This window comes from Callithrix jacchus, chromosome 2 (genome assembly GCF_049354715.1).
Source record: "Callithrix jacchus isolate 240 chromosome 2, calJac240_pri, whole genome shotgun sequence".
Classification (NCBI taxonomy): Eukaryota; Metazoa; Chordata; class Mammalia; order Primates; family Cebidae; genus Callithrix; species Callithrix jacchus.
The window spans coordinates 29,844,446-29,868,753 of NC_133503.1; the positions used below are offsets into that span (position 1 = coordinate 29,844,446).

At 37.9% G+C, this 24,308-nt stretch overlaps 1 protein-coding gene across 17 annotated transcripts in view; it reads left to right on the forward strand.

Annotated features, from left to right (window-relative positions):
* The window catches only part of TENM2 (teneurin transmembrane protein 2), a 3,966,312-nt gene that overhangs the window by 2,678,934 nt on the left and 1,263,070 nt on the right, over positions 1–24,308 (forward strand). For 11 of the 17 annotated variants that reach the window (XM_078359005.1, XM_035292073.3, XM_054252475.2 and 8 more), the window contains exon 1: positions 285–766. The exons of 5 other annotated variants lie outside the window; for them this stretch is intronic. The gene's annotated coding sequence lies outside the window, so the exon portion shown is untranslated. Of the gene's footprint in view, positions 1–284; positions 767–24,308 lie in introns of those variants that run through there. One more of the 17 variants, XM_035292076.3, reaches the window with a different exon arrangement.

Below are 24,308 nucleotides of genomic sequence, written 5' to 3' on the forward strand. Positions count from 1 at the left end.
TCAGCCGTGAGCCCCTCCCTGGCTGCGTACCCCGCAGCCACAGCAGCTGCAGCCCCAGCGCCACCACCCAGCCCCGGCGGCCTGGGCCGGTGCGCGCTCTCGGGGCCCAGGGATTGGCTCCTACTCCCTCCCCATTCAGGGACAGCGAGGCTGGCGGGCTGGCTGCGCACAGCGCTGTGTGTGTGTGTGTGTGTGTGTGTGCATGTGTGTGTGTGCGCTCGTGCTCGCGCGCGCGTGTGCGTGTGTGTGTGCGCGCGTGTGTTGTGTGGCGCGCGGGCGAGCGCGTGTGTGCGCGCGAGGGCTCGCGTGCAGGAGCCACTGGGTGTGCGTGCGTGTGTTATGGGTTTGATTCCAGAGCAGGTTGCACATTGGTCCTGGGTGGCTCGCAGGCTCAGGTCGTGCTTGGGCGTCCTCCTCCTAATCGTTTCCGAAGTAGCAGCAGCAGCAGCACCAGCAGCAGCAGCAGCAGCCGCCGCCGCGGCAACATCGGCAGCGGCAGCAGCTCAGCGGCACAGCCGGCAGAACTGTGCAGAAGCGAGCACCGTTTGGGGAGTCCGGGGGGCGGGTAAGAGGGAGGAGGGGGAAAGCCTGTCTTGGTCTTTGGGATTATTTTTTCCCCTTCTTTCCCTCTCTCTCTTTCTTGAGGGTGTGTGTTTCCCCCTCGAAGTGAAGGAATTTTGCTCCAAAGCGAGCTGGGACCGAAGACTCTAGGCTAAGTTATCTATGTAGATGGTGTCAGGGAGCGAAGCTACTGACCAAGCTGCTGGTAAATGTTTTTCACTTCTTACTCTTTAATGCTTAAGGCTATTTTTTCCCTTTTCTTTCTTTCTTGTTTCCTTTCTGTTGCTCCTCATTCTGCAATCGCTCCTGAATCAGCTGCAGTTCTCTTTCTCTCTCTCCTTGCGTTTGTGCAGTTTACAACTTGTTTCATGGTTTTCTATGTATTTTTTTTCCTCCTTCATCCTGAGATGAATGCTGGAACATTTAAATTCGGCACTTCGGGAGGTCATCATTAGTTGCATGAGTTTCCGGGGGGAGGGGAAAATGCTAGAGCAGACTGTTATTTCCCTGCAGAAGGACTGCCGGTTTCTCTCTAATGTTCATCGCAATTATAGGGATTTTTTTTTTTTTTAGGATGCATTTTAACGTTGCATTGCTGTTTAAGGTTATCGTTCTCCAGGAATACAATGCATTTGACTCAGTTTTGACAGCATGACAGATGCCAGTGATTCCAGAACTACTGTATGGTACATGCTGGCTAAAATATTCAAAATTGCAGGAGGAGTCATTTGCATTCCAAAAGAGAATTTCTTTAAAAATGCTGTTTTGCATCACATTGCTACAGATTTGCAGGAGGCAATAATAGATACCACTACCCATGTCGTTTGCCAAGATAATAAACATATAAGTGCTTTAGTGCACCACATACTGTCCTGGATTCCAGTGATTGAGCTATTGCTAAATTTACTTAATAATAAATTTAGCGCTATGGAGAAAGAGGGAGATTACTGTACTGTTTTATTCAAAACTGTGAGACACGTACAGCAATTTCTCTCTTAGATCTTACTTGAAGTGGCATCTTGTCAATGGGGGGGGGATTCTGCATACACATGGAATAAAATTATTTAAAATAGCCAGCATAATGAATGCAAATTGAACTCTAACTCTTTTCTTAAAAATAGAACTCACTCTGTAACTCTGGCTGCCAGGATCTGTTTTAAATATTATTTAAAAATTAATCTACAACAGTTCTTTAATGCATTCATATCATTTAAAGTTCTTTGGAGGGTGCCTAGTCATTATCAGGTTTTATTTGTTTTGCTTTTTTCCTTCTAAGTTTTCAGTTCCAGTTCAGTAGAAAAACTGAAGGGCCAGAAGCAAAGGCAAATCAGCAATTTAGAAAGGAATCAGTGTATAGTTGTAAAATTTCTGCTAAGCCATGGAAAAAATGAACTAATATAATGGCAGCTTAAATGGAGGAAGAGGGCCTCTGTGGTACAGCAGGTTGCAGTTTCTGTGCATGTATCATCATCCTGAGAAACCCTGAACTCTAAACTCAGGTGAGGGATACATCCAGTTCAGGGATACTCTGAGACACATACGTTTTACAGAAGGAAAATGTTATTCAAGGAAGCCTCCTTCTGTTATGTGGTTGCCACATCATAGAGCAGCAACTTATCTGTGTGCAAAGAGTACATTTGCAATAATACTCTTAAAACTTTGTTTTAATGTAAAGGTAACTAATGTTGGAAGAACTGCATGAAACAATGAAGGCTGTTCAGCACTGAAAAACAAAACAAACTGTAAATTAACTCAACTAGTCAGACCTTCTTTTATCTAGAAAACACCTACTCTAAGGCACTGTGCAAATTCACCTGTTCTGGGTCCCCTGCATTGACAAAAGCCTTTCTTAAAATTGTGATCAGAATTCCTGAGACCTAAAGCTTATTTCTTCGTTTGTAATCTACTGATAGTAATAAGGCATTTTATTTAGAATGAAAGCTCAGCTTATTCATGGGTCCCTTGAGATGGCAATATTGCTGTTTTAAAATATTTTCACAGACCTTTGAATGTACTGTCTTGAGCAAGTTAGTGTGGGAAAAACCCAACTTGCATTCATTAAGACCACAGTTGTCTTTGAGTGAAGCGTTTGTCTGGGTACTAAAGAAAAATGTTTTCATATAGTAAACTTCAATCCTAAGAACCCAAGGCACCTAAAGCATCATGATTCTCTCATTCTAGGACCCAAACCAAAAAGCGACATACCCCGTGCTGGGCAGCTGTATGATTTCTCTGGCATGTTCCACACACATTTGTATGAAAGGATAACTGACCAGGCTAAGGATTTATTTTGCTGGGCCCATGGGGCAAGATTTCTGATTGTTATGTAACATAGTCAGAGCATGAATTTATTTATGAACCATCAAAATTAGCTTCAGTTTCAGTATCTTCACTAGACTCAAAGACTTTGAGTATGTTGATTTTAAGAACATTTCTTTCTTCCTACTGAGGTTGTTTGTTTTTTTTACCCACCCACCCCTCTTTCTACTTCTAGTTTCCTGGCAACTTCTGAAAAGCTCTGAGAATTTGTGTTAAAATATTAAACATATCTACATTTTAGGTGTGATACCAGGTTAGATTACTATTCGATCAACTGGATTTGTATTACTCTTACATAGTTTGGTGTGGTATCATGTTTGTGGCTTTTTGATGGGGTTGTTATTATAATAATGATTACTTTTTAAAATTAAATCTTAACTTAGGTTATTTTAACTTTTTGTGCCTGGTGTTGGTTTCAGGTTAATGCATCAGAATAATACTATCATCTTGATAGCCTTGCTGGTAACTTAGTTTCCTTTCAACTGGTCTTCCTGCTAAATTTCAGCATGGCACTGGACTTACAGGGGAGAAGTTAACTTGGGGAGATGGCTCTGTAGACAGACAGGTATCCAAGACTGTTGATTCATGGAACTCGTCAGTCACATTTGGCTGTATTGTTAGAGTTTCTACTTTCATTTTGATAAGAATGGAGGTTTCTCTGCCTGTGTGAAGCATTTATTATGCTACAGCTACTGCATGTTTCTTAACATTAATTGCTATTTTTTCATTGTGCAATTGAAGGGAACTTTGAACTACTTGTGTGATTTTAAGGAAAACCTGTTTGGGTAGTGTTTTTTTTTTCATTGATTTATTTCTGTGCAGATACATTTTGAGATGTGATTTCTGGTGAAATATGGTCAAGGTCATTTCCAAAGGACTTTTCATCCCTCCCCACTTGAGAGCTAAAACTTAAACAGATAGGCAGGCTTAAAGAGCCACAACTTAGCATCAAACTACTTAGCGTGAAGGGGACAATGTGAAAAGCCTATGTTATTGTCTCTCACTACTTTGTGTGAAGCAACAGTTTTGTTCTTTGAACTGCTAGTTCCTAGTAGCCCTGAGGTACTCACAAGGAGAAAGCCCCCATTCTGTACTTATAGTATATACCACAGCTTCCCAACCTTGAGGGATCACGGCAAGGCATATATATGTGTGTGTGTTTGGAAATATATATATATATATATATATATACATACATATATTTCATGTGGGGAGAGGGGACATGTCTTTTGATACATTCTCAGTGGTAAGGGACATAGCAGTATTTGATTAAATGTGATATATTTTCTAACTAGATAATACTCTAAGTTTTGCAAAACCAACAGTAATTTTATACGAGTCTTGTTTGCTGAAAGCAAATAGTTTTGTCAAAATATTCTTTGTACTTCTGGTTTATATTTTGCTTTATAAAGGGCACATTAGCATTGTTCAGTACTATGCACTATTAGCAACAGACTTTTAAAAAATTATTTGGGGTTGTTTTCTCTACTTAACGAAGATAAACCACTACTTAACATAATTATTTTAGCTGTGTTAAAAGTGTGCCATGTGAGGATAATATATCTGGTCCTGCTCATATTTCCAAAAGATTTCATAAAGTTATAGAGGTAGAAAATGTTTTCTCTAAAATTCATGTTGCTCATGACTCCAGTCCATTTAATATAGCATATACTATAATATCGTTCTAAAATTGAAATACTGCATCCTTTTTATGAATTCTTCATGGGGAAAAAAGGAAGCATCTGAGAAAAAGTTTGCAAATAAAGTTCCTCCATTTTTACTGCCAGACTTTCATTGGTCCACCTCTCCTAAGTATAGAATTATGAGCTTTTTAGGCAAAAAGAATGATCAGGGAAGAAGTACAGTAATGTGCTTTTCGGTTGTATTATGAGTGAAAAGAGTGCAGGTGTTTTAACACTTTTTCTATGAATTTGATAAAGAGAAACTGAAACCAAAGAACATAGCTAATATGTTAGAATAGACTATATTCCCCATAAAGCTTTTTTTTTTCTATTTTTTAATGGAACAATTGACTCCCTTATCTTATCAGCACTGTGTGGCTCCTGTCAGAATGTTCTTGGTAGATGCTAAAGGACCACCTCTGTCTTGAGAAATATAAGCATGCATCATTTGGGAGGAAAGAGATGGTTTCTTTGAAAGTTGAGATTTCTCAGGACTTGACAGGAATTCTTTGAGAGAGGCTTGACTCGCCTGAATATTTGTTTAGACGACCTGTGGAGAATGCCCAGTGTAACTTCCATCTCGAACTCAGTTCCGCTACAGGTTTTTGGAACATAAATATGAAGTTTTCAGCTCATTCATCCTTACTATTACATGAGTTTATGATTTCTGGAATGTGATGCAGATGTATAAACGTATAGAACCCTGCTTCAAAAATCCAGTCAATTTTACTGCTATGATGACTAAATTATTTAGCTATATGTAAGGTTAAGCCTATTTAAAAAATACTAGAAGTTTTGTAATCATTTCTGTTAATATGACTTTTGTAAAGTGCTTTTATTAAGTTATATAAAGAGGAGTTATGTACCTTATAAAATAAAGAACTCATTTATGAATTTGCTTCCAAAGAATAAGTCATTTCTTTTGTTTATTTAGGTTTCGCAGTTTTTAATTTACCTAGTAGGAGACAGGGACTAAAGCAGAAGGAGGTAATTCATATGATGAAGGTGAAATTGATACTAATGATAACATACTGATTCTAAGTCTTGAGGTGGGACATATCACAGAGCATTCTCTTGGAAAAAGTTTACATTTAAATATCATTTTTATTATTGCTTAGAACTTCACTGATACTCAATATTTTGACATCTCTCCTACTTCAATTAGAACAATAAGAGTCTGTGGAAAAAAATATGCTACTAAATAGAAATGATTTTTGGCAGAGGTTAACAAATCTCATAATGTGAAATAATTATTTCAGAAAATTGTATAAGCTGCTTGCTATATTTGTAACATCTTTTTTTTAAAAAAAGTCACTTCAAAATTTTATTGTAAATGTTGGAAATAGTCAAGTTAGGTTCCTAGATTATTTCTAAGAATAAAACTGAACCATGAGAGTAGATAGCTGTATTCATGCATATGGCTAGCCTACACAGTAAATATCTACGTAGCTAAAATCATATTTATTGCTGGATAACTCCTTGCAACAGACTCTTCAATCTTAATTATGATAATTTTTCTAATCCATTTCATATGTAAGAGTATATAGTTATATACTACACATTTCAGTAGAAATCACTTAGAAGAAACATCGGCAAATTAAAGCTACACTATATTTTAGTCTTTATTTTTAAAAAAATTCCTTCAATAAGCAGTTTTTAGATTCCCCAGACAGGCCATGTAATCTGTGCACTTCTAAGAGTGAAATCTGATGGTAAAAGTAATTTGATGCCAGAAGGATGCCTAAGAAAGAAAATGGCAATAGGGGTTTGTACTTTCTGAAAAAACACAAATAAAGATTTTTGCTCTTTGTGTCTAAATCGCATTAGAAAGGTGGTTTGGTTTTATTTCATTTGGGGATTTTCTCAGGCAGTAATTGCATACAACTCTGTCTTCCAGTGTGTCCAGCTCATTTCTATTCATGTAGCCTGGTATGATATGGTACCTGGAACTGGAGACCTAAGTCAAGGTTTGGCACTACTGGCATGGATTCAACAAAGGCCTGAGAAAAGGGCAGTGTGAATTAGTGGGAAGGGGACACAGAGGAACATTTATTCTGTAGTTGGCCACCATTTTCTTACAGTAATGAACTGCCACCAGTTTTATTCTTAACCTCACTGAAACTTCTTAAGAAGGCACAAACCAGCTTCTCTATATTTTAACCCTATGAATAATAACATAATTATCAGAAAAGCATTTCACAGCGGTTAGGGCTCCACAACTTGTGTGACCCAGCATCTAATTTTTCTCCTCTCTAATCCTATTTATATATCCCCACACATAATGAGACGCAGTCAGATGAAACCAATTACTAAAGGAAAAAAATCAAATTTATTTATTATATTTATTGGATGTGTCTGCTGCTTAATTATCCATTGGTGAATTTACATGTGGCCACAGAGAGGGCTGTGGATGAGTGTGGAAAGCGATCAATCATCACTTCTCACAGTCTAGAAGAGGCTGCCAAGAAAACAAGGGAGAAACAAAAAAGAATCCTTTCTCATGCCTATCAAGGTGAGGATCTAAAAACTGAAAGGCATCAGCCCAAAAAGTGATGGGTGTGGCTTGACAGAAACATCTGGAAAAAATTAAGAGTTACCAAATGTTTCTTAACTACTAGATGTAATGTTAGGAAGAAATGAGAGGTGCTCTGTACTCTTTGGAATAAATGATGATTTAGATGTTCAAAGGTGTGTGTAGGAAAAGTAGCTCAAATAATCAAACAAAGCAGATGGCCAAGTACATCCCTCAGCTGTACTTTTGGGGACAAAGGTGGAAGGATGGTGGGGTGGGATGAGATAAGGTAAGCATGAAGGTTAGGTGAGGTGCAAAACTATTTGCAAAATTGTATTGATCATTATGAGTAACTCAAGTGAGCAAAGCAAAGCCCAAGATAGCACCACTAACATGGTGAATTAAAATAGATTTTGTGCTAGGCCTTGAGTATAAGGACATACACAGACTTATTTTGGGACTTGTATGTTTTGGGTAAAAAAAAATCCTCATCACAATCAAAAATGGTTTTTTTCTGTGTTTTTTTTTTTTCCTTTTTTTTTTTTTTTACTCTGCTCTCAGTTTAATGGGATCAGTCTTGAGCACAGCTTACTTTGTATTTTTTCTCACTTGTTATCATCATACATTTTTGGAAATTTATTAATGTAGAAATTTCCCTTTAAAATAGATAATAACTGGAATAACTATCTTTTCAAGGAAATATGTCAAAGTTAAATTGTTGTAAGAAGTGTATCTTATTTATATAACTCTTCAGTTCCAGGGACCACAAAATGTTTAAAGTCTATCCCATTCATACTCCCAAATCTGAAAGTATATGTGAACTTCAGAAAGGAAAACAAACTACTATTGAACTTGAGACATTTGGAAGCAGTCCTCTAGGAATCACTGAATGAAACATGTTTTAAAAACTGTGGGCCAGGCGCGGTGGCTCAAGACTGCAATCCCAGCACTTTGGGAGGTCTAGGTGGGTGGATCACCTGAAGTCAGGAGTTTGAGACCAGCCTAAGCGTGGAGAAACCCTGTCTCCACTAAAAATACAAAATTAGCCAGGCGTGGTGGCTCATGCCTGTTATCCCAGCTACTTGGGAAACTGAGGTAGGAGAATTGCTTGAACCTGGGAGACAGAGGTTGCAGTGAGCCGAGACAGTGCCACTGTACTCTAGCCTGGGTAACAAGAGGGACACTCTGTCAAGGAAGAAAGAAAGAAAAAGAATGAAAGAAAGAAAGAAAGAAAGAAAGAAAGAAAGAAAGAAAGAAAGAAAGAAAGAAAGAAAGAAAGAAGGAAGGAAGGAAGGAAGGAAGGAAAGAAAGGGGGAGGGAGGGAGGGAGGGAGGGAGGAAGGAAGGAAGGAAGGAAGGAAGGAAGGAAGGAAGGAAGGAAGGAAGGAAACCAAACAAAAAAAAAAACCTTGGCACATCATTATTGCATAATTTAGAGAAGTCACTGAGTAAATTATGACTTATTGTGAATTACCAGGTGTTTGTAGAAGCTACCATTCAATTCAAGCTTTGTAGATTATCCTTTTGTCACCATTGGCTGCAGACAAATTAAAAGGGCACCATGAATCTTGGGAGTGATTTGATACTCGCCGATTTAGCAAGAAAATATTAGAGAAGAGCATCTTTTTTTATTTGTGGTAATGTATATTTTAAACGTTATTCTGTAACAGAAGTTATTACAGAATAAAAGTTGCTCTCAGCAGGATTCATTGCAGAAACCAAACAGTAAATAGATAGGGAGCCTGAACCCTTCTTCCTACAGCAGTGATTTTTCACTCAGCTATTCCCTCAGGCCACTCTAGGTATATGAGGGGCACTGGGTCTTTTTATATGATTTGTGTATGTTCCCATAGACTGTGAAGTCTATTCCTGGGCAATTTTCAAGTTAAAATTGTGTTACGGCTACCCTGAAGGTTGTCATTTCTTGGTTTTTCTCTTGTCAGTCAATTCATAAGTGTTTATTAAGCCCCCATGGGGTGTACACAGAATCGTACACAGTTTGGGGGGATATGTGTTTGTGGATGATTGGTCTTTGCCCTAGAAGCTTATAGTCTGTAGGCAGAAGTACTATTGTGTGTGTGTGCGTGTGTGAGTGCATATGTATAAAATAGTATTTTAATTACAGAAGTTTAGTTGCTGTTTGTGTGTGTGTGTATTTAGAACTCCAAAGGTATTTACTCGGAGAAAAGCATAGCTTCAGGTGAGGTCAAGGATATGACTTCTCAGCTTTCTTTCCTGTTTTTTTTTTTTTTTAAATTGAGATATCTAATAACAGACATGATTAAGTAAAGGGTAAAACCAGAGGGCCAGTATTAAACTGTGTATCCTTGCCAGGAGGAGTCAGATCATTGCTCACATCTGGGTTTCAGAGTAAGGACAAATTCTGATGCTGGTCATTTTTAGGATGTGCCTGTTGCCTGTGTAAATTTAGTCAGTGAATAGACAAATGACTCCATGCCCCCAAGCTGTCAATTTACATTTTTCATGAGCAACGAATCAATTTATGATTTACTTTTATTTCAAGAAGGTGTTTTGGAAAAATGATAGGAATTGGGAAGGAGAGAGAATTTTCAAGTATTACCCAAATGCTCTATGGATGAAAAATGTTCTCTAAAGGATTGTATTTCCCTGTTGAGCTTGAAAGTATGTAGTAAATATGTAAGTTCTGGGATTTACTTTTCAAAACTTGTTTGTACTCTTAGATTCATTTTTTCTCTATCATTTGTGGGAAGGTAATATTTTTGAAAAGCACCAGTGAATATCTCTGAAAGTGGATGGCAAAGGAAGAGTGCTTGGTGGCACTGACCCTTTCCACAGCCCTGGGTAATAGCTCCCTAGACTTGGGCAGGCAGCTCTGACTTTTGATGTCCTCTGTCAGGCTCTTGATTTGTCCTCATTTTGACTGTGATTTTCAAGATGTACATATCTCAATTCCAGTAAATCACACATACCTAAGCCATCAAAATTTCCTTTCCATCTTCTGTTCCTTGTTGATTTCAATCACAGAAGCAACGGCTGGGGGGAAAAAAAGGATTTATTTATGAGATCGTTTATCTCTTGCTGCTGAAGTCCTTCTGAATGCAGTTTTTTTGTTTTTTGATGAGGAAATATTCTTTACAACTCACCAAATTGGAAGTTGCAGGATCTCTTCATTTATTTTCCAATAATTTATGGAATTCACCAACACAGAATACATCTGTACAATTTGAATTATTATTTTTGATTCTGGGATTAGGTCATGTTCTCTCTTGTTAAGGTAGAGACTAATTACGGCTAACATAGGTGGAAAAGAAATGTGTTAGAAGGATATTGAGAATAAGAGCCACCAAAATAAGATACAGAAACAGGCATTTTTCCTTCTGCCCTGAACACCGGCCTGGCTGGAGCCCTCCATGTCCCTCCCACTGGAAGCCCATAGCTGTGAGCATCACCCACACAGCTTCCCTAGAAATGTAGCTGCTTACACAATGCCAAAAAGAAACTCTCCCCCATCCTTGTTTCTGAGGGTCCCTGGCTCACCATTGAAAGTTCTGAGCTGGTGCATCCACTGCTTTGGCTTTGTATTGATTAAGCGTCCAATCCCTTTTTACTAGGCAGTCTGGGAAATTGAGTGTGCCCCTACATATAACATAGTAAGAAGCAAAGACTTTGACTTCCTGCAAGATATATATAACACTCCCTCAAAATAAAAAGTACAGGGGCAGTCAACAAAGCAGGTTAGTTTCCTGCCCACCCACCCCCCACCCCGAGTGAGAGTTTTGCTCTGTCGCCCAGCCTAGAGTACAGAGGTGCAATCTTGGCTCACTGCAACCTCCATCTCCCGGGTTCAAGCAATTATCGTGCCTCAGCCTCCCAGTGGATGGGATTACAGGAATGTGCCACCACACCAGACTAATTTTTGTATCTTTTGTAGCGATGAGGTTTCGCTATGTTGTCCAGGCTGGTCTTGAGCTCCTGACCTCAGATGATCCTTCTGCTTCAGCCTCCTAGAATGCTGGGATTACAGACATGAGCCACGGCACCTGCCTCTCCGCCCCCACCAAATATTTACCATTATTCTTTTTATGGAGAATAACCCATAAAATCTTAGGGAATGCATAGTAAGTGTGTCAGAGAGTGAATTTAAAAGCTTAAGAGCAATGAGAATGTCTCTGTTGCTGAAAATGAATTGGAAAGCATTCTAGGTGAAAAGGTATTAAGCCACATGCTTTCATTTTAGCACACACCGACCTCAAATATGTTGGTCTTGTAGAATTCCTTTTGGTGTCATCAAGAGTCACATTAAAATGTTATCCACTGGAACTCTGCTCATTTTGAAGTTAAAGATAATTCTCCTGGAATGGGCTGATGTTTGCCTATGTAAAAATATACAAAGAAAGCACATTAATCACAGGAATTCTCGATATCAGAAAAATGTTCCATTTCTGCTTATAAATTAGTAATAAGTAATGTGGAACTTGAAAGAAATAAAACTGCATTTCTTTTTTCTATAGTTTAGACTCTCTGGTTCCAACAGGTCTTCCCCACGAAATTGTTAGTAAACCTACTGAAGTGCAGGGCCCACCCAAGTAATCCACATCTCTAGTAAAATTTTTGCATCTGAAGGCTCAGCCTTTAATTCTTCAATTCGAAATTAATATATTTATCCTTCCATCACTGTCTCCCACGGATTTTGAGAATTAATTAGAAACAAAATCACTTTCAGTCCTTGGATGTTACATTCTGTGCTGAAAAAATATGAGATACTGAAGTGTTATTAATAATGACAAAGGTTCATCCAATAAAATAATCCGGCTGGCTGAATTCTCACATGGTTGGTATTTTCTAATATAAATTACTGTAGGATTAGATAGTTAAATATTGAATATTGTCTCATTTAATGCAGTTCCATGAATTATTAATGATAATGATGGTTTCCCAGTTTGGGGAATTTGGAGATGGTTTTTTACCGACTAATAGCTTTGGCCGGTAACATAATACATTTTACAAAATGATAATGAAGATATTTAAATGAACGTGAAACAGGAAATACATGTCCACTAAACTCATAGATTTCAAGTAGGTCAAATGTCACAAAAATTTTTTACTCTTCTGTTAAGTAGTTTATTCTTTGTACTGATAACACCACTGTGATCATTGTGGATAGCTTTGAAAATTTGTTAAAAAGAACAGATCTAGCTCATTAGGCTGTTGAAGAGAAGAGCTGTTGATATTGTTTGGTTGGCATGAGGTATCAAAGTCTGAAAATTGGACGGGGCTTTGAAAGAAGGCTGGTCATGTTGAGTGTGATAGTTGAATCGGGATTGTGCATGAAGTTCAAAAAGAAAGCAAAGGAGGAAAAAAAGGAGAGAGTGAAAGAGAGAATGAAAGGTAAATATTGATAGAATAGTCCAACTAGAATGCCTGAGGCCTGCTTGGAATTGAATTTTGAATGCATAGAGCAAAAATGTTTCAATTAAGGCTTTTAGTTAAAGTTGTTTGGTTTGGTGTTTTGATTTTTTTTTTAAATCTTCCTGTTTTGACTTTTCTTCCTTTTCTCAGTTCTGCGAGCTTATATCTCAAAGTAGGGGATGAAAAACTAATGACAAATAGTGCAAGTGACTGTTGTTGAAACATTTTGTCATGAATAGAGAATAAGAGCATATACCAGCCTATCAAATTGATTTAAAGTGGATATTTGTGTGGGTAAGTGTGTGTGTGTGTGTGTGTGTGTGTGTGTGTGTGTGTGTTTCCCTGCAGGGGAAACTTTAATGTTTTGTGAGATAATTTTATTTAAAATTGCAGTTATCCTTGTTTCAGACCCAGTACTTTAACAGTTGAAAACCTCCCTTTTTTGTTCTGTGTAGTTAACGTATGTGATGTGAGTGAATACATTTTATTTTAAAAAATGTTTGGGGGTTGTATTCTTTTCGCACAAACTTACTCCTTCATAAAGGAGCTGGCTATAATTTGCAGAAATGACTGTTTCTTTTTCTTTAGTTGTTGGATAATTGCTCTTTGTATACACTGTGAAATGTTCATATAGCCCAGTGACAAAGCCTAGCAGATGCACTTGCAATTATCTGGAATTTAAGTAAATTTTGCATCTGATACACACAAAGCAAACGCTTTGTCCAAGCAGGCTCACATACTGGCATGTGGATCGCTGTGAATACAATGAGTAGATTTTTAATGGAAAACAAATGGAACTATTAGTAAGTCTTGTCTTTTACTTGAAAAGACACCAGCTTTAGGCATGGCCTCCAACTTATTCATATTCATAGTTGGTTTGGTTCTAAATATGACCTTTAAAACTGAAAAAAAATTTAAATGTTTAAAACAAAATGTGTAGCTCCGTCTTTCTTGGAGTAACATTCAGAGATTTCTGGAAGAGAAATGGTGAAATAAAAATCTCTTTCATAGTCCAGTGTTATTTTTTTGACTATTAAGAAGGGCATTCAATTGTTAAAACTTTTAAAATGTAAAAAGAGATTTCATATTATAAATAAATCATGCTATAGATAAAAGATAATTACAATGTTACTTTAACAACCTCAATTCACAAGGGAGACCATAAGAAGGAATATATAATGGTTCCAAATTCTACTTCTTACTGTAAACAAAGGAGCTCTAGCCAGAGGAAGAGTTTTCCGCAAAAGCCTCTTCTCCGAGTTTTGTTTGAGATTAATCCTTTCCACTGTGTATTTTTTGTTGTTGTCAGACTTACGTAAGTGAGATCTTTGAAGGCTTAATCTTTTTCTCTGTGTTTATTCTTAGAAAATATTAAATGTATGGAGCTACTTGGATTTTCTTAAATGCCTTGAGGTCTTTTGGGGAGTTCAAACTATTTTTGCTTTCAATGAAAGGGTTACAAATAAATGATCCTGTGGACGTTTTATTTCATAGTTTGAAGGTGCTCTATGTCATGCCAGCTTTTGAATGAGGCAAATTTCAAAAGTATTTCAGGCAACATAAAGGCGGGCCTATCTTGACCACTTTCTGCTTTCTTCTCAATCTAAAATGGAATCTAATGATAACAAGAGATCTCTTATAATTCTTTGAAGAATCAGAAGCCTCCAGGGGGTCTAAGGGTGGAGTTAGTGTTTGAAAAAAGTGGATTTGGGAAGCAATTTTAAAGACAGAAAGGAAGAGCCTGACAGAAGTATTTCAGGCTCAGAATTAACATGAGCCAGATGTGTTGCTACTGGAATATATTTCCTTTACAAATTTGCCTCCCCCTTAACCACTTTTCCAAAAACAAAACATAAAACTTCCTCAGAGAAGTACATTTTATAGAATTTCAAAAATGATAAAACATGCTCAGCTGCGCATTGCCGGATTATTCTGTGTGGTCCACAATCTCCCCTGTGCCAAGCGTGGCCTCTCCCCTCTCCCCATTCCCCTCCCCCACTCCTGCTTACATTTCTTAAACTATTGTAGGCTATCTTTAGGCTTGGAGAGGAACCAGGTGCTTTCCTTGGTAGTTAAGCAACTTGCTATTTTGAAATTCCCATAGAGAGCTGTGGGCATTTTTAGTTCTATCTCTTGAAGCATCCCTTTCCCTTTCTGAAGGAGAAGCTGCTTACATAATACCCAGAAGCGGACCTTTGGGAACTGCAGAGCTATTTTATGGATATTTTGCTAGAAAAGGAATGCAAGAGCTCCAGTGTCCTGTGCCCTCCCGCAAGGGTCTCCATTAGAGATACTTGCACAGTAGCACATTCTCAGAAGGATAAATATATACAAATCCATCTTTCAAATAGGGAAAAATCAGTAGGAAGCTGCCTCTAGGAGGGCAAGAGCCCACTAATAGCTCAGCCCGAAAGAGCTTCTTGAACAATACTAGAGCCAGCACCCGACTGTCAGCAGAGCTTGCCAGGGAGACAGATGCTGCAGTTGGAAGACAGTTTTCCTCAGTTAGATATTTTGTTCTTGTAGATGGCCAACCATGACTCATGGGGAAAACAGGAGAGAGAGAGAGATGAGAAAAAAAGAGTAAATTAATCATTTTATTAATCCTTGTTTAGAATTCAGTCATGTAAGTAAATGTCAACCTGGTGAACTGTACATGAAACGAGAAGTGTTGTAAAGATCATTGGAGGGTTTAAAGTTATGCCAGGTGATAAAGGGGTCTAATTTAACCTGCAGATTAAATAAATGACACAATTTCAGGAGGATATCTGTGGAAAAGAGTAATGTAGGAATTAGCTAATAATCCGGGCTCAAAGGAAGCATGCTTTTGAAGAACTGAAAGGACATAAATTATTATTTTTGTGTGTGAGCGAGATGATAGGTTTGTTCCCTGTTCTCCCTATATTTGTGTATTTTTATTTATATTTGTAGGGGAAAGGTGATTTTCTTTATTATTCTTTTTTTTCTTTCTCCACCGCCCTCCCAATATGTCTGTATATATATATGTGCATACATATGAGATATATACACATATCATACCTACACAGCTGTGTTACAGTCAGCCAGGTTACCTCCGCACTCTGACATATCAACTTTCATCTGCATTTATCACTCACTTCCAGATCTCCTCTTTAGGGACATGCAATTGATTAGATAAAAGCAGAATATCTGCTTTGTGAAAGATAGCAAAATTCAGTTTTTGTAACGCGGACCAATTGCCAGATTCTGAGTTTCCTTCGAATTCCCAGGAAGGGGCTAATATTGTGGGTGATCATCTTAGCTTCCTCTATTTTTTTTCTTTTTTAAAAAGATTTCTCATTTCCTTTGGAAATAAACAAAAGGAAAGTTTGGCACAGTTTCCCTGATTCTCATTTGTTTGGGGCCGAGTATTTCAGGCTCCACGTGAGCCAAGTTTATTTCATAGATCTATTCTGTAGGTCTCCAAAACTGGAATAAGTTATGTGTTTGAGTGCCTGGCAGCAGCCCCTATGCCAAACACTTGATATGCCATTTGTCTGATGGAGTCCCAGAAGTGTCTCATTTTAGATACCCATGTTCTTTGTGAGTTGGCATGGCAGATTGCCAAAAGGTGTATTTTTGGGGGAAAGGCAGGCTTTTATTTTATTCTTTCCTACAACTAGTTATTTGGAGGGTACTCTAGGAACTAAAAATCACAGCTGTGGATCCAATTTAGAGACTGTAATTCACAGTTGACATGTGGAAGAGGTGGCTTGCCATCTTAAGCCACCCTGCTTGTCTGGCCAATATGGAACTGTCTGAGATGAGGCTCTTCACCTCAAGACTTACGTGTCTTTCACTGGATCTCATGTCAGATCAAGCACTAAGAGACTATCCTGCCAATTTGTAGCACTCCCTGGAGAACTGTGGGTCTTGAAAACTGTGGATCAGATTGATCCTTGAGTGAAGGTGGTTACATTTCTTCTAAGATTTATAAAAATCATAATGACATTTTTCATTTATCTGTTTCAGATACTTATTTGAGAATGCACAAAAAAGATGGACGATTCTTGCACAAATATCAGAGAGGTCACTGTATTTCGCATGGCCTTGCACATATGTAGTATGTGCTCGATAAATGTATGTGGAGTAAAAGAGACATGGATTTCTTCTCCTTTAGGAACATAGGAAAAATGTTACCATGTGATTATTATTTATTTATTTATTAACTTATTTATTTTGAGATGGAGTCTCAATCTGTTGCCCCGGCTAAAGTACAGTGACATGATCTTGGCTCACTGCAACCTCCACCTCCCAGGTTTAAGCCATTCTCCTGCCTCAGCCTTTGAATAGCTGGGACTACAGGCACGTGCCACATGCACGGGTAATTTTTTTGTATTTTTAGTAGAGATGGAGTTTCGCCATGTTAGCCAGGATGGTCTTGATCTCCTGACCTCGAGGTCCACCTGCTTTGGCCTCCCAAAGTGCTGGGAATACAGGCATGAGCCACTGCATCAGGCCAGTGTGATTATTTTTAAACCATAATTGGTTGAATGAATTAGAGGCGGGAAGATCACCTAAGGTCAGGAGTTCAAGATCAGCCTGGCCAACATGGTAAAACCTTGTTTCTACTAAAAATACAAAAAGTAGTGAGGCGTGGTGGTGGGGGCCTGTAATCCCAGCTACTGGGGAGGCCGAGGCAGGAGAATTGCTTGAACCTGGGGCCCGGGAGGTTGCAGTGAGCTGAGATTGCGCCATTGCATTCCAGCCTGGGTGACAGGGAGAGATGCTGTCTAAAAAAAACAAAATTAAATTAAAATTAAAAAGCTCTTTCTTTCTATTCTCTTATAAGTGAGGAAGATGTCACAAATAAGACAGTATTGAAAAATAAATGTTGACGGAATTAGAATTAATAAAGTTCTTGAATTAGTTACCCATCAAATACTTAATACAGGCCTATTTAAAAAATTTTTATTTTTATAATTCATATTAACTAAATGTTTTTACTTTTATAATTCATATTAACTAAAAAATACTAGTGACTTTATAAAGATTATCAAAGAAATAATTTTTTCAAATGAGAAAATCCATTATTACCACACTGCATTTATGAAGAGAATCATGTTTTCCTAGAAGTCAGAAAATTCCAATCTAATCAAATTGGATAAAATAAGAGTTATGGCTTGTAGACCAACTTTGACCTGGTGCCTGTTTTTATATAACTGTAGGCCGAAAATTGCGTTTATAGTTTCAAATGGTTGAAACAAAAATCAAAAGAAGCAACATATTTTATGGCAGTTAACAGTTACATAAAATTAAAATATCTGCATCCATAAATAAAGTTTACTGTGATATGACCGTGCCATTCAGGTGCATGTTTTCCATGGCTATTTCACTACAAGAGCAGTGTTCATCAGTGTGGCCTGAAGCCTTTGGCTTATTAATTACTTCTGTGTCTACTATCTGGCCCTTTACAGAAAAAGTTTGCTGGCCTTTATCTAATGTGTGGTTTGTACAGGTTAAAGGCTGTGAGACGAAGCTTATGCTTTGCTTATTTTTCTGAGTTCATGTACATTATTGGGTTTGGCCTCCTTTGTGATTTTCATGTTTATGGATTATTTCTTTTTTTTTAATTGCATTTTAAGTTTTGGGGTACATGTGCAGGACATGCAAGATAGTTGCATAGGTACACACATGGCAGTGTGATTTGCTGTCTTCCTCCCCTTCACCCACATCTGGCATTTCTCCCCATGCTATCCCTCCCTAGCCACACCCCCTCTGTCCCTCCCCTATTCCCCCCAATAGACCCCAGTGTGTAGTGCTCCCCTCCCTGTGTCCATGTGTTCTCACTATTCATCACCTGCCTATGAGTGAGAACATGCGGTATTTCATTTTCTGTTCTTGTGTCAGTTTGCTGAGAATGATGTTCTCCAGATTCATCCATGTCCCTGCAAAGGACACGAACTCATTGTTTTTGATTGCTGCATAATATTCCATGGTGTATATGTGTCACATTTTCCCAGTTTAGTCTATCATCAATGGGCATTTGGGTTGGTTCCAGGTCTTTGCTATTGTAAACAGTGCTGCAATGAACATTCGTGTGCATGCGTCCTTATAGTAGAATGATTTATAGTCCTTTGGATATATACCCAGTAATGGGATTGCTGGGTCAAATGGAATTTCTATTTCTAGGTCCTTGAGGAATTGCCACACTGTCTTCCACAATGGTTGAACTAATTTACACTCCCACCAACAGTGGAAAAGTGTTCCTTTTTCTCTACATCCTCTCCAGCATCTGTTGTCTCCAGATTTTTTAATGATCGCCATTCTAACTGGCATGAGATGGTATCTCAATGTAGTTTTGATTTGCATTTCTCTAATGACCAGTGATGATGAGCATTTTTTCATATGTTTGTTGGCCTCATGTATGTCTTCTTTTGTAAAGTGTCTGTTCATATCCTTTGCCTATTTTTGAATGGGCTTGTTTTTTTCTTGTAAATCTGTTTTAGTTCTTTGTAAATTCTGGATATCAGCCCTTTGTCAGATGGGTAAACTGCAAAAATTTTTTCCCATTCTGTTGGTTGCCGATTCACTCTAATGACTGTTTCTTTTGCCATGCAGAAGCTGTGGAGTTTGATTAGGTCCCATTTGTCTATTTTGGCTTTTGTTGCCAATGCTTTTGGTGTTTTGGTCATGAAGTCCTTGCCTACTCCTATGTCCTGGATGGTTTTGCCTAGATTTTCTTCTAGGGTTTTTATGGTGCCAGGTCTTATATTTAAGTCTTTAATCCACCTGGAGTTAATTTTAGTGTAAGGTGTCAGGAAGTGGTCCAGTTTCTGCTTTCTGCACAGGGCTAGCCAGTTTTCCCAACACCATTTATTAAACAGGGAATCTTTTCCCCATTGCTTGTTTTTGTCAGGTTTATCAAACATTGTATGGTAGTAGGTATGTTGTGTTGCCTCCGATGCCTCTGTTCTGTTCCATTGGTCTATATCTCTGTTTTGGTACCAGTACCATGCTGTTTTGCTTACTGTAGCCTTGTAGTATAGTTTGAAGTGTTTATGGATTCTTAACCATGTGAACCAAGGAAAGATTTTGCATAAAGATGAAGTGGTGTTATTCCTTATGTGGCTATTGGATTTACAGAGGAATAGGCTGAATGTTTCACTCTGAGGTAGAAAGGAGATGTATTCAAAGAATGGCGTCTTGGATTTGAATTTAACTTTAACTTTCCATTCTTTCTTTTCTTTTTTTTCTTTTGCTCTGTCACGCAGGCTGGAGTGCAGTGGTGTGATCTTGGCACACTGCAACCTCTGCCTCCGGGTTCAAGTGATTCCTTTGCCTCAGCCTCCCGAGTAGCTGGGATTACAGGTGCATGACACCATGCCTGACTAATTTTTGTATTTTTAGTAGAAATGCAATTTCACCATATTGGCCAGGCTGGTCTTGAACTCCTGACCTCGTCGTGATCTGCCCACTTCAGCCTCTGAAAATGCTGGGATTACAGGCATGAGGCACCATGCCCAGTTCTCATTCTGTCTTTTCTCTGATCCATGAAGGCAAGTTGGGCTAATGGCCCTTTTCCCCTCTCCAAATAAAACATTTATTTCTGACTGATTTGTTTTATATCAATGAGTCATCAAGGCATACATTATTAGTCTTTATTCACACACCATTGATTCCCCCTTCCCTATGGTATATTTCTGGTCAAGGGAAATTATATTCACTTATTCTCACCCAAGAAGCATGTATAGAGTATTATGATGTATCAGAAGCCATGGTCAGGGCTGGTATTAGAAAAATTCAAGAACAAAAACATCTGCACCCCATGCCATGGAAGACCTACCAGTAGTAAGAAGGAGTCACAAAACAAACCACTTCAATATGAGGTGTTACATCAATTACAGAATAGTTACCAAGAAGAACTGATATTTATTGATTAAATATTCTAAGCACTTTACATATATTATATAATCTTCAAAAAATTTCTATATGGTTTATATATTAACCTCATACTTTTTAAGAGTAGAAAGCTGAAGTCAAGAGATTTTATGGAATAAAATTTCTTTACCTGAATACTTAAGCGGTGGAGCAAAAATGGACAGTCCTGGCCACATGACTCCAGAGCGTTCCTCTTGACCATTATGCTCTTGGGCCCGTTCTGAAGCATATTTTATAAATACAGTATACTCTGGATGTGACATAAAGGGTAGCATCTTATGCTTAACTAAAACATAAAGAATGAACCTGAATGAATGTGGCAGAAAGAAGAAAGTTAGATCAGGTGTTATACACAAAAGTACAGAGACCAGAGAGAGCATGGTGGATTTAGGGAAAAGCAGGTGCATCCTTTCACTGTGTCTGAGAAACAGCATCAGGGAAGACAGTGCTGGAAATTGTAAGCAACAGATCATCCACTGAGTCATTGATCAACTCAGCAAACATTTATTGAACTTATGCTAAGTGCTGGGGGTGCGAATTTCAGCACTGGGGCAGTAAGTAAGCATATATGGCTTATAGTCCGGTGAGAAGAGCTAGACAGAAACATAATCAAAAGATAAATATGATTTCAGAAAATAATAAGGATTTGAAATTGGAGAAAGTTATATATATATGTACATAAATGAATATCTATGTGCATACATGCACTAGGTTAATTTAGATAAGGCATGCAGGACAGACTTCTCAAAAGGTATGATATTTGAGTTAAGACTTCAGCAATAAGAAAGAATTAGGCACCTGTTGGATCTTTTCAGGCAAAAGGAATAGTACATGCAAAAGCCTGAGGTGGGAATACAAGTAGAATGTTGATGCAAAGGAGAAAAGACCAAATGTGGGTATGTGGTGGTCAGAGAGGAAGAGAGGCCATGATAAGATTAGGGAGGTGGTCAGTGATCAGATCATGAAGGACCATGTAGGCCGTGGGAAGGAGATTTTACATTTTGTTCTCTATGCAGTAAGAATTTATTGGAGGATTTTAAGCATAGGAATGCCATAATTGTAGCAGTGTTTATAAAACATGATTATCTTCCCTCAAATGTTACTGTACCTAAATATACCTGGATGAACCTGCCTTTAACATACCTACCACCAAACCTCCAGCTCCAATAATCAATTTATAAAAATAGAAGGAAAGAGGATTATGTTTAAAGAAGACTACAGTAATATAATCAGCACAATTCGGAGTTTGCCCTTAAATTCTACAGGACAAACTATCTAGTTTCTTCTACAAAATTTCAAGAAAAAAAATTGCTAGATGCTAGAGGAGAAATGTATAGATTACAAGAACTTTAAGAGATATTCATCAACACTAAGTATGGGACTTGTTTGGGTCTTGATTCAAGTTATTAAATAAATAAATAAATGAACAGTTAGAGAAATGTTCATTTCCGTAACATCTGAACACACATGGGATGTGGCTAAGAAGTGTGATTCTTTGGGTGCAGTTTTATAAGTCTGTTTACAAAAGTGAAGACTTTCTGTTTTAGAAACACATATGACAGATTTGCAGATGAACTATGTCTATACTTTGCTTCAAAATGATATTAGGATGGAGGAGGTGAGGTTGTAAAGAAAAAACAATTGGTCATGTTGCAGTTAATGAGCTGTGGGAATTTGTACTGCCATTATATTGTATGCTATCATGTTATATTTATTATAATATATTCTATTATGATATTTTTGTATATATTTGGAGTTCGTCATAATAATTTTTATGTTTAAAAACCCCCTGTTTATACTGTGGAGATGGAAAATACAATGTCGAAAGTGGAAGAGGAGAACAATTAGTAGACTCACAGTGTTTGGTGTAAAAGAGGATGAACTCAGGAGAAAGTGGTAGAAGTAGTGGGATGCAGATGGATGTGGGATGTGGTTTTGAGACCGAGGGGACAGCCTTTGCTAATGTATTGGATACAAGGAGTGAAGGAAGAGAGGAAATAAGTATGACCTCCAGGGTTCTTGTTTGAGCACTGAGACAATGTCTTTTAGGGGACAAATACCTGAACCACACCAAAAAGTAATGGGGGTGCACAGGAGGCAGATTGTCTGGTGGCAGATCAAGGATAGATTAGGACGATTGAGGCTTAAAGCCAAGGGGTCCATGGTAATAGATCATGTTGATTTTGTTGAAAGATGCTGAGCACATTAGAATGGAGAGAAGGTAAGGAATCTAGAACATACTTAGAAAAAGGGATCAGCATGCCATAATTGGAAATGAGAAGGAAAGGAGGAAGAGCCCAGAGTGCCTTCAGGGTTATGTTGGGAATATGGTGGGTGGTGAGCAGTATTCATCAGAACAAAACAAGTTTTTGAGGAAAGGATTTCAAGTTCAATTTTGATTTTGAGAGGTCTTTAGGAGGAATGTCTTGTATAGTTAGATATATGAGCCTGAAGTTTAAGGGAGTGATGTGGAACAAGACCCCAAAGGTGATGTGTAAGCAGAATTGCCCAGGGAACTTACAAGAAGACAGGAGAGAGGAAGGAATAGAGCTGGAGATAGAACACAGGGAAATACAAGCATTGCCAGCATAGAATGAGGAAAAGGAACTGTGAGGAAAGATCGAAACATGCCAAGAGAGGAGACCCCTAAAAGAGGAATGTTGTAAAACCAAGGCAGAAAAGACTTCAAAGAAGCAGGGCGCTGTGGTTGTGTTAGATGCTGCAGAGGTATCTGTAAGATTTGGTTTGTCAGCTTCATCGGATTTGGCAGTTAAAAAGCCATTGTTAAATTTTGGCAATGTCACAGCCAGTGGAAGACAGATCTACATTGGGTTAAGCAGCTAATGAGAGTTCAGAAAATGGGAGCAGGGATTGCTCTCTAGACAAAAATTGGAAGAAAATAAAACAGAAATTAGAAAGATCAAGAAGAAAAAAGAATTCTATTAAATATCAACCTATTTGGACTGTTAGAAGTTTTCCTCTATTGCAGTTAATTAATTGGGAATTTAACTTCCATTTGCTTTATGGAATTGGGCTGCTAATGTGAAGGTTTTATGTTATGAATCACATTTAAGACTTTGTATTGGGAACATATTTGAAAGAAATCTACATCTAGGCCGTATAATGCAAAACTGACCTCCAACTACCAAACTTGTATATTTGTTGCTTTAAAAAGCCTGCCAGGAATGTAATGGGTAAAGAATTCTGTGTGCAGAAAATAACAGATGTTTTGGTCGTCATATAGACTTGGTTTTTGAGTGTATCATATATTTATTCTGGTCTGATTGATTAGGAACCACCTAATAAAATGGAGAAAATAGATTGGAAAATCTAAAGCAATATTTCTATACATAGCAATATTCCATTACCTTGTACAGAGCTTGTTTTTTAAATGAATGAATGGTTAAATTTGTGATTTACATGTATCAGATAAGCTTATCGGAACTCCTAGCTCTATTCATAGAAAACTGTTCTTTCCAAAATTTGAACAGGTAGTTCAAAACATTTTGTAATTTACTTACATAAAAACCTTCTGGCTAGTGTACCTTCTTGAGGAAAAGTAAGTTGTTGTACTTTGTTTTTTTTTTTTTTAATTTTGTTTGTGGTTTTCTTGTTTGTTTGTTTCTAGGATTTTTATTTTGACAGTTTAGTCATTAGCCAATGCATTAGCTGATTGGTTAGTTAACTGATCGATTTGTCATGGGGTGGAAGTTTCAAGTTGGGAATATAGGCTACTGTAAAGGTTACTTCAACATTCTTTTGAAATTCAGAAATTGTATGTTTCTAACTTAAGACACTCCTGATTTGATGAGAGGCTTTGATTAAGTTATAGGCGTACATTAGCAATGGAACAGAGTTTGGTCTCATTGTCTTTACGTGTAAACCTTGGTAAAAGCTACTGAGGTTTGCTAATGGGAAGAAAATTATTTTCTTAGATCGTATGGA